The sequence below is a fragment of the Bombina bombina genome, chromosome 12, assembly GCF_027579735.1.
Source record: "Bombina bombina isolate aBomBom1 chromosome 12, aBomBom1.pri, whole genome shotgun sequence".
Taxonomy (NCBI): Eukaryota; Metazoa; Chordata; class Amphibia; order Anura; family Bombinatoridae; genus Bombina; species Bombina bombina.
In genome coordinates this window covers 142461450-142474052 of record NC_069510.1, presented here as the reverse complement: position 1 = coordinate 142474052, position 12603 = coordinate 142461450, and the positions used below count along the sequence as shown (strand labels likewise).

At 42.0% G+C, this 12603-nt stretch overlaps 1 protein-coding gene across 1 annotated transcript in view; it reads left to right on the top strand.

Moving 5' to 3' along the window:
* PAPPA (pappalysin 1) overlaps positions 1-12603 on the top strand; it is a 1503354-nt gene that overhangs the window by 306118 nt on the left and 1184633 nt on the right. The gene's annotated exons all lie outside the window — the stretch shown is intronic.

The window sequence follows — 12603 nt, the reverse complement described above, 5'->3', positions numbered from 1 at the left end:
GTGAGTGCCCCAGGCCATTGGGGGTGTATAAAGGGTGACAGTTGGTTTTTGTAATTTTTGTAATCCCAAGATTATGGAGGATTCTGATATATTAGACACGGATGTCTCTGATACGGAGCATGCATCTTCTGATGAATATGAAATGGCCCAGGTAATCAATGCCCATCAGTTATGTTCCGATTGCCGTTCTAGAGTACTCTCTTCTCCCGAAATCAGGGAGCTTAGAGCGCGTTGAGCCATCCGCCTCCAAGTTTTCCATGTCCCGAGAGGCGCGTGCCCCAGACCCTTTCTCGGCTATGCATCAGGTGTCCATATGGCCTTTACTCCCTCTCCAGAGGGTGGCTTGTTTCCTCCAGAAGTTACTCTACGGTTCAGCATGGCCATTTCTATGGCGCTGTCTCATTTATATCTCCCAAGTAAAATATTTCTAAAATACTGTCAGTGTTCTGTTAACCAGAGCCTCTCGGGCGTAGGATCCCCTGATTCAGTTCGGCCTCCTGGGGAAACGTTGGCCTCTGAAGCTTCAGGGGCCCCAACCTCAGGGTCTTTCGTTGATCTGACTAGAGATGATTTTGCCTTCCGTTATAGGCTGGCAGGTCTTCGTGTTCTTTTAAGGCACATTTTGGAGATGTTAGAGGACCCCAGTCCTAGTGGGCCGAGGGATCCGAGGGCTTAGATGCTCGATGGCAAATTGGTTGTGCCGTTTAGGGATGAAGCCAATCTCCTTAACGTCTCCGGTTTATTTTTTCTTTATGTTTCGGTTCCAGTTCTGAGCTTGGGTGAATGGGGACTCTGATGGTCTGGTCCCGTTGGCATTCTCATTCGCCTTGGGCGTTCACCACATGGGTGCTGCCTTCCTTATATTTTTGATCCGGATGGATGTGTTTATTTTGTTTTTCTTAAACTCATGTATGTTAGATTTCCGTTTTTGAAAACGTTCTTCTCTGGAACCGATACTTGCAGTTTTGTGGTCGCGTGGGCACTTCCACAGAAGTTGCACATTTTTTGAATAATAGAATTATGTTTTCTAGTTCATTTATTGATCCTTCGGGTCGAATTTTCTTGGACCTTGGACAGTTCTGGAGTGTCCTTATACCAGACAGGTACTGGTTGGATGCTTTTCTGCTGTTACCTGGGTTCATGTCACCCTTGTGGTGCTGATTTAATCCTGTCGGATTCTGAATGTCACTTGGCCTATGGATATAGACTCCGGGCTCGGATTCTATTTCAAAGAGGCCTAGTGTGTAGATACAACGCCTCTGAATGGAGGGTTGTGTGTGCCGATCTAAGGTTGGCTTTTTCTGGCTACTCGCCTGGGATACGGATCTGTCTTTTCAGACGTCGTCATGGTTCTTTCAGGTCCCTGGGGACTCAGAACCGTAGTTTCCATTCCTTTGGAGTTGGGAGATGTGAGTGACCTATGTGGTCTAGTGTTCTGAGTAGTGAACAATTTGCGTCTTCACTTTAGGTTCTTCCGGATGCTGACTCTTTAGCCTAATAAACATTTTCTTGTGGTGGCGGAGTCTCCTTCCTTCCCGCCTTGCGTGGGTCATTTGGTTTGGAAGCGCGGGCATGTCCTTCTTCCTTTGCTCAGAGTTGCGTTACTCCAAGAGGTGGAGTGCAGGGGTTTCCCTGCCTTCTGTGGGGAGCTGCAAGGCTTCCAGCTTTTACCCTGTTAAAGGGGTTGTTGGAAGATTGATCCTGCAGGGATCTCTGGCTGTTGTTTCTTCCATATAATACCCTTGGTCTGACCATGGTCTTCGACGTTCGGGGGTTATCTGCGTCCTCGTTGCAAAGCTAGCCTTAGGGCTAAACAGTGAAGAGCCGAGGTTGGTTTCAGACTGTCGCCCTTTTGGGGTCAGGTAGTTGACCATTTATCCTCAATGCTCTGTTAGGGTCTTCGTGGAGGGTGCTTACGTCTATCTCTCTGGGATGGCAAGCAAGGTCCGAGGTTCACATTCACTTTCGGGTGTTAGTTGTTACCTTGCCAGCGTGTGTAACACGTGGTTACACTTGTCTATGAAATTTTTCCTTGCTATCCAGGAGCACTGGGTGCCGAATTCTTAAACTGTTAAGGAGTTTTTTCAGATTCTTGGGTTTGAGGCTGTTACTAGATCGCCAAGCCTACAGACTTTAGATTGTGCGCACCTAATCATAGGAGGCAGCTTAGGGTTCCTTAGGAAGTTAGATCTTTCGATCGATTTAGTTTTTTGAGGACTCTGGCCTAGGACCATGTCTCTCCCTGGATTGGGTGTGGACGGTTCGGTCTCAATTTAGGTGTTTGTGGTCCTGCGTGCCTCTCTGAGGGGGGCTGGCCACTGTTTCTCATGTGAGATGCCTATCTGCCTGTGGCTTAGGTTCTAGGTCTCTCTGACGGGTCCCTACTGGTCTTTTGGCGCCTTTGATGATTCTTGTAGAGTCCAGGTGTCTTTCAACTGGGTTGGTGATATGGCCGAGGAATCTCGCCTCTATGGTAGGGTGGTTTTTGTTGCTTTAGTCCCTTTCTCTCCTGGTTCAGAGTTACCTTAGTATCTGTGGCGACCTGTGGGTCCTTGTTTTCTTGCCTTTAAGGGTTTTTTCCCTTCTTGCATTTTCAGAATCCTGGAAAGGGAGATATGGAGTAGTAACTGGTTCCATCATTTCTGCATCAGGAGGCTGGGGGTTTGAACCCTGATTGCGCTCCTGTTAAATGTTGGAGTCTGATATTTAGATGCTGGGGGTCTGAGAAACCTTTTTACCTTGAGAAGTATACCTCTTTAAGGAAGACAGCAGTGTAGGGGGACTCGTACCCGAGCACAAAGTCTGTCCTGACTCACGGTAGCATGCAGTTTAGCGGTCAGAGTTCTACTCGGGAGCTTTGCTCCTCGTAGATCCATCCTTTTCTTCCAGAGGTCTGGGACTCTTGTCTTTGGTCTTTGAGTAGCCTTTGGGTTGGGACCATTACCCTGGAGGGAAGGTTGGGGATCAGTTGATCTATGCAGTGTTGACCGTTTTCTTCTAGAGTCTGTCCTCCCCTTCAAGACTGTCCTCCCCTTCGGTGGGAGGACTTTTGCTGTCCTCCTCTTTTCTACCGGCGTCTAATGCTGGGAGGGGATGCTCTTTGGAGCCCGGTATTCGGAAGGTTTGCAGTTTGAAACCAGCTACAACTATTTCCACCTTGAATTTGTGCTAGCAGGCTTTTAAAAGCTTTTTGGTGGTTTGGGCTCCACGATGGCTGAGTCAGCTTTCCTATCTGGAAGCTGGTCATTGAGAGTTCCTGTTCAGACAGTTTGGCGTTCTTTGGAGAGCTCTTCGTTAACTGCTGGGATAGTTATCCTATTTCTGCTGTCTATGCTTGTCTAGCCTGCAAGTTTCGATCTGATACGAGGCAACAGGGAACTCATGTTTTCTAGAGTACCTTATGGTATAGATTTCTTTTTGATCAGGTCCTTGTGTTTCTAGGGAGTTCGTCTCCCTGAGCGCTACTATTGTAGGACAACCGTGGGTTGTTGTTTTTTTTTTTTAAATCATTTTTATTTTGCAAAATATGTACACTGTGCATGTGCATTTGGTAATATTACAGATTTGTATGAATTTACAACTGTATAGGCTACACATACTCAGCACAGATAACAGACCATAAAAAGAAAAAATTGAAAACAAATAAATAACACATGAAACAAAACACAACGTGCCTCCTGACAAAAAATTCTAATCATACAACAATAAAAATGTTCTATCCCCAGTTAACCTTGATTCCAAGGTGTTGAAGTTATTCATTATGACATTTCAATATATTACCCCAGGGCCCCTAAATTTCTTTTCTTCTTCTGCTGTATCAAACTCCATTCCCCCTACCAGTACCCCAAAACAAATATCTATACACTCTATAGATTGATGTGCCAATGTCGAACTTATCTCTCAAATATTCCTCCCAAAATATCTTAAGTTGTATGTATCTAACTTTCGATGTTTGAGGTAATGGTACTCTTCTAGCATTTTATAGTGGTTGCACTCTTGTACCCATTGTGCTGTAGTCGGGACGATGGAACTTTTCCAATTCCTGGCTATCAATATCTTAAGACTATTACTTGCAATATTAAATAGCTTGACCTGCTCTAAAGTAAATTTTTTGGGGACAATGTGGAATAGCCAAAGGGAGGGGTCTAACGGCAGGGTTCTATCTAGTAACTTTGACGTTTCCTTTGAAATTTTTTCCCATACTGGAATTATGTTAGGGCATAGCCACCAAATATGTGCCATATGGCCAGTGTAGTTTTGACATCTCCAGCAGATGTCAGAGACATCACTAAATATTCAGAAAAGAGTAGAGTCAGAAATGTGAATTTCTGGCTCCAAGGGCAGATTGCATTTTTTAGCACTTACTGTCCCCTATTACTACTATAGGTATCAAAACCTTGAATAGGAAGGAAATGTGGGTGGAGCAGCGTGTGTCTAAAATTTAAAACCTAACTTTTATTTCAACACTTAAAAAAACGTACGTTGTGAAGATAAGTGCCTTTAGCTAATGCTTAAATAGCAATTTTTATATTAGTCCTTACACACGTAATAAGAGCATTCCCCTTATTTCTGGGGTACTGTGCTTTATACAGAAGTTGTTGTATCTTTTCTCTTAATTTTGTTTAAGTGAATATATCTGCAGAATTAAATCATGCATGTAGACACTTCTATACATATGTATTTTGTTGTTTAACTCGTTGATGCCGATACTTTGTATCTATAGTTGGGGATGATATGGGTTAATACTTGTGATCGATATCTTAGTGTGATATTGTGGCTTAGTTGTTATTGTGCTTCTTGTTCAGCCTATTTGTTCTAGTAAACAAGGATACTTGTGGAGTATTGAAGTCACAAGCTTCAAATGAGATAGTTATTGGTTCTATTTTGTATATATAGAATCAAGTCAGTATCGAGCTGATTGCTATTTCCCCTTAGTATCTATGTATATATATTGGCTTTGAGTTAATTGCTGTTTTGTGTGATTCAGTATGTTACATAACTTTGTATATTTTTCTTGAATTTTCTTAGAAGTCACTACACTTGACCTGATGTGTTATTTCTTTATTTGCTGACACTGTTGTATATGTTTGGTCTATTCAGTATTAAGTCCTGCTTGCTAGTACAGTATTTGTTCACAGTATTGTTTATATATTCTTGCGGTTCACTTGTATTATTAATTAATACGGTCGACTGTGTAATACCATAATGGTTTTGTATATCTAGACCCTGATAGATTTCATAGATAGATTTCTTATATTTATAGAGCTCTTTATAATTATGCTATTAGGTGGACTAAACAAATGTGGGTCTTAGTTTGTTAACAATAACAACTGAGCTGAGTCTGCGATAGTCCCTCGGTTTCCAGCAGTATTGTTTGGGAGCCGGTATATTTTTAGGTATAACAGTCGTGTGGTCTTTTAGAATATTGACTAGCGTCAGATAAATTGTAGTGTATTCAGGTCAAGTAATACTGAAACTTCTATAACGGCAGTTACTTGATAAAGTTAGGAGTCACACTTTTTTTCTTTTCGCATTCACACTATATTAATGGTTTTGTTATCCTTGCATTCACATCGTATTTAGGTATTACTGAATATAGAAACATCCACTTCAGCTTTCCCCAACTTATTTTTAAATTAATCCCCAATACTCATTCATGCATTAATTTTGTTATCTAAGTTCTACGTTCTTTTGCTGATTAAAAACTAAATCGGTTGAAATCGAGATGTCAACCTCTCCCTAACAACACTAAATATTCTCTTACAGCGCGATGGGGTAAGATACCATCTGTGTAGTAATTTCATGTTTAGTTCAAAGAATTTACTAGATGTGGCTGATTTCTTGATGGCTGTGAAAATTTTAGAAGCGTCAATGTGTGAAATCTGCACTCCTAACTCTTCCCCCCACTTATTAATGAAATGAGGTGTATGGCCTGGAGCCGTCTGTTTCAATAATGCATAAATAATGGATAGTGCATGTTTTGTAGGAGATGTTTTATGGCAGAGGGACTCAAATGCTGTCAAGGGTCTTAGCATATTCCTTTTGTGTGGATGGCCTCATAAATAGTTTTAGCACTGCATATAAAAATACAATTTTCTAAAGCAATCGAAACCCTTTTCAATTAGGGTAACCCTAGAGTGCAACTGGGTTTCATTCCCCAAATGACATATCATCAACACCCTGTCCGGCTGTGTGTCATATTTTATCCTGGCTAAGAGACCTGGGGCATATTCTTTGTTAGAGATAAAAGAAGTAAGAGGGGAGTATGTAGAGGAAATGTTAGGAAATTCCACAAGTATTCTATCCCATATCAACATGGTCTCCTGTACTGTATGTGTAAGGTGGGCCTGTGGTGATCCTATAACTGACAGTGTCCATCACCGTGTACCCAAGTGTGGGCAACCTGCTATGTCATGTTCAATGCGCACCCAAAGTTTAAAGTCAAAATGAGTGTACCAATCCACTATTCTCTGTAAATGCGTGGCCTTCCAATATGAGACTAGGTCAGGAACTCCAAGCCCCTCATTATCTATCGTCTGATACATGTCCTTCCTATTTATCCACGCATGGCGTTTATTCCATATAAATTCAAAAAATTTTGTTTGTAAGGTTGTAAGAAATGTGCGTGGGAGAGCTATGGGTAATGTCTGTATTATATACAGTATCTTTGGGAGTATGCTCATCTTAAAGGCGTTAATCCTACCAGTCCAGGTCAGGGGTTTCCTACGCCAGGAAGACAAAGTAGCTATAATGGTTGACTGGAGCGGCAAAAAATTGGCCTCAAAGATTTCATTGACCCTCAGAGTCAATATATAGGAATATACCTAAATATTTCAGTTTATAGTCTTGCCATCTAAATGTGCATACCTGTTGAATGTGTTGTAAGTCTCCAGCTGGGATGTTAATATTCAATATTTCTGATGTACTTTGATTGATAAGGAAGTTTGAAATCTTTCCAAATTCATCTAACTGGTTTAATAAACTTGGAATGGATTGCATATAAGCTTCTGCATATAGCAGAAGCTTATGGTGATGTTCCTTAACCTGTACTCCCATGATATCAACTGTGGATCTAATTTCTCTTGTTAAGTGTATCCAGTCCACGGATCATCCATTACTTGTGGGATATTCTCCTTCCCAACAGGAAGTTGCAAGAGGATCACCCACAGCAGAGCTGCTATATAGCTCCTCCCCTCACTGCCATATCCAGTCATTCTCTTGCAACTCTCAACAAAGATGGACGTAGTAAGAGGAGAGTGGTGTATTATAGTTAGTTTTTTAACTTCAATCAAAAGTTTGTTATTTTTAAATGGTACCGGAGTGTACTGTTTCATCTCAGGCAGCATTAGAAGAAGAATCTGCCTGTGATTTCTATGATCTTAGCAGAAGTAACTAAGATCCATTGCTGTTCTCACATATTCTGAGGAGTGAGGTAACTTCAGAGAGGGAATGGCGTGCAGGTTTTCCTGCAATAAGGTATGTGCAGTTAATATTTTTCTAGGGATGGAATTTGCTAGAGAATGCTGCTGATACCGGATTAATGTAAATAAAGCCTTAAATGCAGTGATAGCGACTGGTATCAGGCTTATTAATAGAGATACATACTCTTATAAAAGTGTAATATAAAACGTTTGCTGGCATGTTTAATCGTTTTTATATATGTTTGGTGATAAAACTTATTGGGGCCTAGTTTTTTTCCACATGGCTGGTTTGACTTTTGCCTAGAAACAGTTCCTGAGGCTTTCCACTGTTGCAATATGAGTGGGAAGGGCCTATTTTAGTGCTTTTCTGTGCATATAAAAAGAGACATTCAGCTTCTTCCTGCATGATCCAGGACATCTCTGAAGGGCTCAAAAGGCTTCAAAGTCCTGTTTGAGGAAGGTAAAAAGCCAAAGTAGACTGTGGCAGTTGTGACTGTATTTAAAAAACGTTTTTGTCATTTATTATTCTGTTTTTGTTATTAAGGGGTTAATCATCCATTTGCAAGTGGGTGCAATGCTCTGCTGACTTGTTACATACACTGTAAAAATTTTGTTAGTGTAACTGCCTTTTCTTCTGTTAAGTGTGATCAGTCCACGGGTCATCATTACTTGTGGGATATTAACTGCTCCCCTCCAGGAAGTGCAAGAGGATTCACCCAGCAGAGTTGCTATATAGCTCCTCCCCTCTACGTCACCCCCAGTCATTCTCTTGCACCCAACGACTAGATAGGATGTGTGAGAGGACTATGGTGATATATTTAGTTTTTATATCTTCAATCAAAAGTTTGTTATTTTATAATAGCACCGGAGTGTGTTATTCCTTCTCTGGTAGAATTTGAAGAAGAATCTACCTGAGTTTTTCTATGATTTTAGCCGGAGTAGTTAAGATCATATTGCTGTTTCTCGGCCATCTGAGGAGAGGTAAACTTCAGATCAGGGGACAGCAGGCAGATTAATGTGCAAAGAGGTATGTAGCAGTTTATTATTTTCTGACATGGAATTGATGAGAAAATCCTGCCATACCGTTATAATGTAAACTCAGCCTTGAATGCAGTAGATGTAGCTGATATCAGGCTGTCATGTATGTATATTTTACACTTCAGTTTTCTGGGAAATGGTACTTCTCTGGCTTTTAAACTGTATACATAGACTTAACCTATTTTGCAGGGACTTGCAATAGGTTTTAAATGACAATTAATTATTGAGGTAAAACGTTTTTTTGCTGGCATGTAAAAACGTTTTTTTCTCTGAGGTACTGGGTGAAAAAAAAAAATGTTTTGGGCACTTTTTTTCCACTTGGCAATAGTTTTGATTTAAATTAGAGCAGTTCACTGATCCCTCTCACTGTTATGTGTGTGGGGGAGGGGCCATTTTTGGCACTTTTACTATGCATCAGAAAAACTCAGTCAGAGGTTCATTTTCTTCCTGCATGATCCGGTTCATCTCTACAGAGTTCAGGGATCTCAAGAGTCTTTTTTGAGGGAAGTAATCATTACAGCAGAGCTGTGCTGATTGTATTGACTGATATAAAAAACGTTTATTTGTGTATTTTTTTCTGCTGCCTGGGTTAGTTATCATTTGCTGAGGGGAACAATCCTTTGCTAAAACTGTATATTCTGACAAAGATTGATGCTATAACTTAATTATTTTATCTGTTATAATATTTTCTGTGCTTCTTAAAGGCACAGTTCGTTTTCATATTATTTGTAAATTACTTTGAAAAGTATTTCCAAGTTGCTGTTTATTTGCTAGTGTGTTAAACATGTCTGATTCAGAGGAATATCTCTGTGCTATATGTGTTAATGCCAAAGTGGAGCCCAATAGAAATTTATGTACTAAATGTATTGATGCTACTTTAAAAAATAGTCAATCTGTACAAATTGAACATATTTCACCAAACAACGAGGGGAGAGTTATGCCGACTAACTCGCCTCACGTGTCAGTACCTGCATCTCCCGCTCAGGAGGTGCGTGATATTGTAGCGCCGAGTGCATCTGGGCGGCCATTACAAATCACATTACAAGATATGGCTACTGTTATGACTGAAGTTTTGGCTAAACTACCAGAACTAAGAGGTAAACGTGATCACTCTGGGATGAGAACAGAGTGCGCTGATAATGCAAGGGCCATGTCTGATACTGCGTCACGGTTTGCAGAACGTGAAGACGGAGAGCTTCATTCTGTGGGTGACGGTTCTGATCCAAATAAACTGGACTCAGACATTTCAAATTTTAAATTTAAGCTTGAGAACCTCCGTGTGTTACTAGGGGAGGTATTAGCGGCTCTGAATGATTGTAACACAGTTGCAATCCCAGAAAAAATGTGTAGGTTGGATAAATATTTTGCGGTACCGACGAGTACTGACGTTTTTCCTATACCTAAGAGACTTACTGACATTGTTACTAAGGAGTGGGATAGACCCGGTGTGCCTTTCTCACCCCCTCCTATATTCAGAAAAATGTTTCCAATAGACGCCGCCACACGGGACTTATGGCAAATGGTCCCTAAGGTGGAGGGAGCAGTTTCTACTTTAGCTAAGCGTACCACTATCCCAGTGGAGGATAGCTGTGCTTTTTCAGATCCAATGGATAAAAAATTAGAGGGTTACCTTAAGAAAATGTTTGTTCAACAAGGGTTTATATTGCAACCTCTTGCATGTATTGCGCCTGTCACGGCTGCAGCAGCATTTTGGTTTGAGTCTCTGGAAGAGACACTTCAATCATCCACACTAGATGACATCACACACAAACTTAAATTCCTTAAGTTAGCTAATTCATTTATTTCAGATGCCGTAGTACATTTAACTAAACTTGCGGCTAAAAATTCAGGATTCGCCATTCAGGCACGCAGAGCTCTGTGGCTAAAATCCTGGTCAGCTGATGTTACGTCTAAATCTAAATTGCTTAATATTCCTTTCAAAGGGCAGACCTTATTCGGGCCCGGCTTGAAAGAGATTATTGATGACATTACAGGAGGTAAAGGTCATGCCCTGCCTCAGGACAAGGCCAAAGCCAAGGCTAGACAGTCCAATTTTCGTTCCTTTCGTAATTTCAAAGCAGGAGCAGCATCAACTTCCTCTGCACCAAAACAGGAAGGAGCTGTTGCTCGCTACAGACAAGGCTGGAAACCTAACCAGTCCTGGAACAGGGGCAAACAGGCCAGAAAACCTGCTGCTGCCCCTAAGACAGCATGAATTGAGGGCCCCCGATCCGGGACCGGATCTAGTGGGGGGCAGACTTTCCCTCTTCGCCCAGGCTTGGGCAAGAGATGTTCAGGATCCCTGGGCGTTAGAGATCATATCTCAGGGATACCTTCTGGACTTCAAATCCTCTCCCCCAAGAGGGAGATTTCATCTGTCAAGGTTGTCAACAAACCTAACAAAGAAGGAAGCGTTTCTACGCTGCGTACACGATCTTTTATTAATGGGAGTGATCCATCCAGTTCCGCGGTTGGAACAAGGACAAGGGTTTTACTCAAATCTGTTTGTAGTTCCCAAAAAAGAGGGAACCTTCAGGCCAATCTTGGATTTAAAGATCCTAAACAAATTCCTAAGAGTTCCATCGTTCAAGATGGAAACTATTCGAACAATTTTGCCCATGATCCAAGAGGGTCAGTACTTGACCACAGTGGATTTAAAGGATGCTTACCTTCACATACCGATTCACAGAAGTCATTACCGGTATCTAAGGTTTGCCTTTTTAGACAGGCATTACCAGTTTGTAGCTCTTCCATTCGGACTGGCTACGGCTCCAAGAATCTTCACAAAGGTTCTGGGCACTCTTCTGGCGGTACTAAGACCGCAAGGAATTTCAGTAGCTCCGTACTTAGACGACATACTGATACAAGCTTCAAGCTTTCAAACTGCCAAATCTCATACAGAGATAGTACTGGCATTTCTAAGGTCGCATGGATGGAAAGTGAACGAAGAGAAAAGTTCTCTCTTTCCACTCACAAGAGTTCCCTTCCTGGGGACTCTGATAGATTCTGTAGAAATGAAGATTTACCTGACAGAGGACAGGTTAACAAAACTTCAAAATGCATGCCGTGTCCTTCATTCCATTCAAGAGACCAGAAATTCTCTTCTATGGTGGCTTTATCGGCCACATCTGTCCAGGGGAATGCCATTCAGCAGGCCAGACTGGTCAATTGTAACAACAGACGCCAGCCTACTAGGTTGGGGCGCTGTCTGGAATTCTCTGAAGGCTCAGGGACTATGGAATCAGGAGGAGAGTCTTCTTCCAATAAACATTCTGGAATTGAGAGCAGTCCTCAATGCTCTTCTGGCTTGGCCCCAGTTAGCAACTCGGGGGTTCATCAGGTTCCAGTCGGACAACATCACGACTGTAGCTTATATCAACCATCAGGGAGGGACAAGAAGCTCCCTAGCAATGATGGAAGTATCGAAGATAATTCGCTGGGCAGAGTCTCACTCTTGCCACCTGTCTGCAATCCACATCCCGGGAGTGGAGAACTGGGAGGCGGATTTCTTAAGTCGTCAGACTTTTCATCCGGGGGAGTGGGAACTTCATCCAGAGGTCTTTGCCCAAATACTTCCACGTTGGGGCAAACCAGAGATAGATCTCATGGCGTCTCGACAGAACGCCAAGCTTCCGCGCTACGGGTCCAGATCCAGGGATCCGGGAGCGGTCCTGATAGATGCCTTGACAGCACCATGGACCTTCAGGATGGCTTATGTGTTTCCACCTTTCCCGATGCTTCCTCGATTGATTGCCAGAATCAAACAGGAGAAAGCATCAGTGATTCTAATAGCGCCTGCATGGCCACGCAGGACTTGGTATACAGATCTGGTGGACATGTCATTCTGTCCACCTTGGTCGTTACCTCTGAAACAGGACCTTCTGATTCAGGGTCCTTTCAAACATCAAAATCTAACTTCTCTGAAGCTGACTGCTTGGAAATTGAACGCTTGATCTTATCAAAGCGTGGTTTTTCTGAGTCAGTTATTGATACCTTAATACAGGCTAGGAAGCCTGTCACCAGAAAGATTTACCATAAAATATGGCGTAAATACCTATATTGGTGCGAATCCAAAGGTTACTCTTGGAGTAAGGTTAGGATTCCTAGGATATTGTCTTTTCTACAAGAAGGTTTAGAAAAGGGG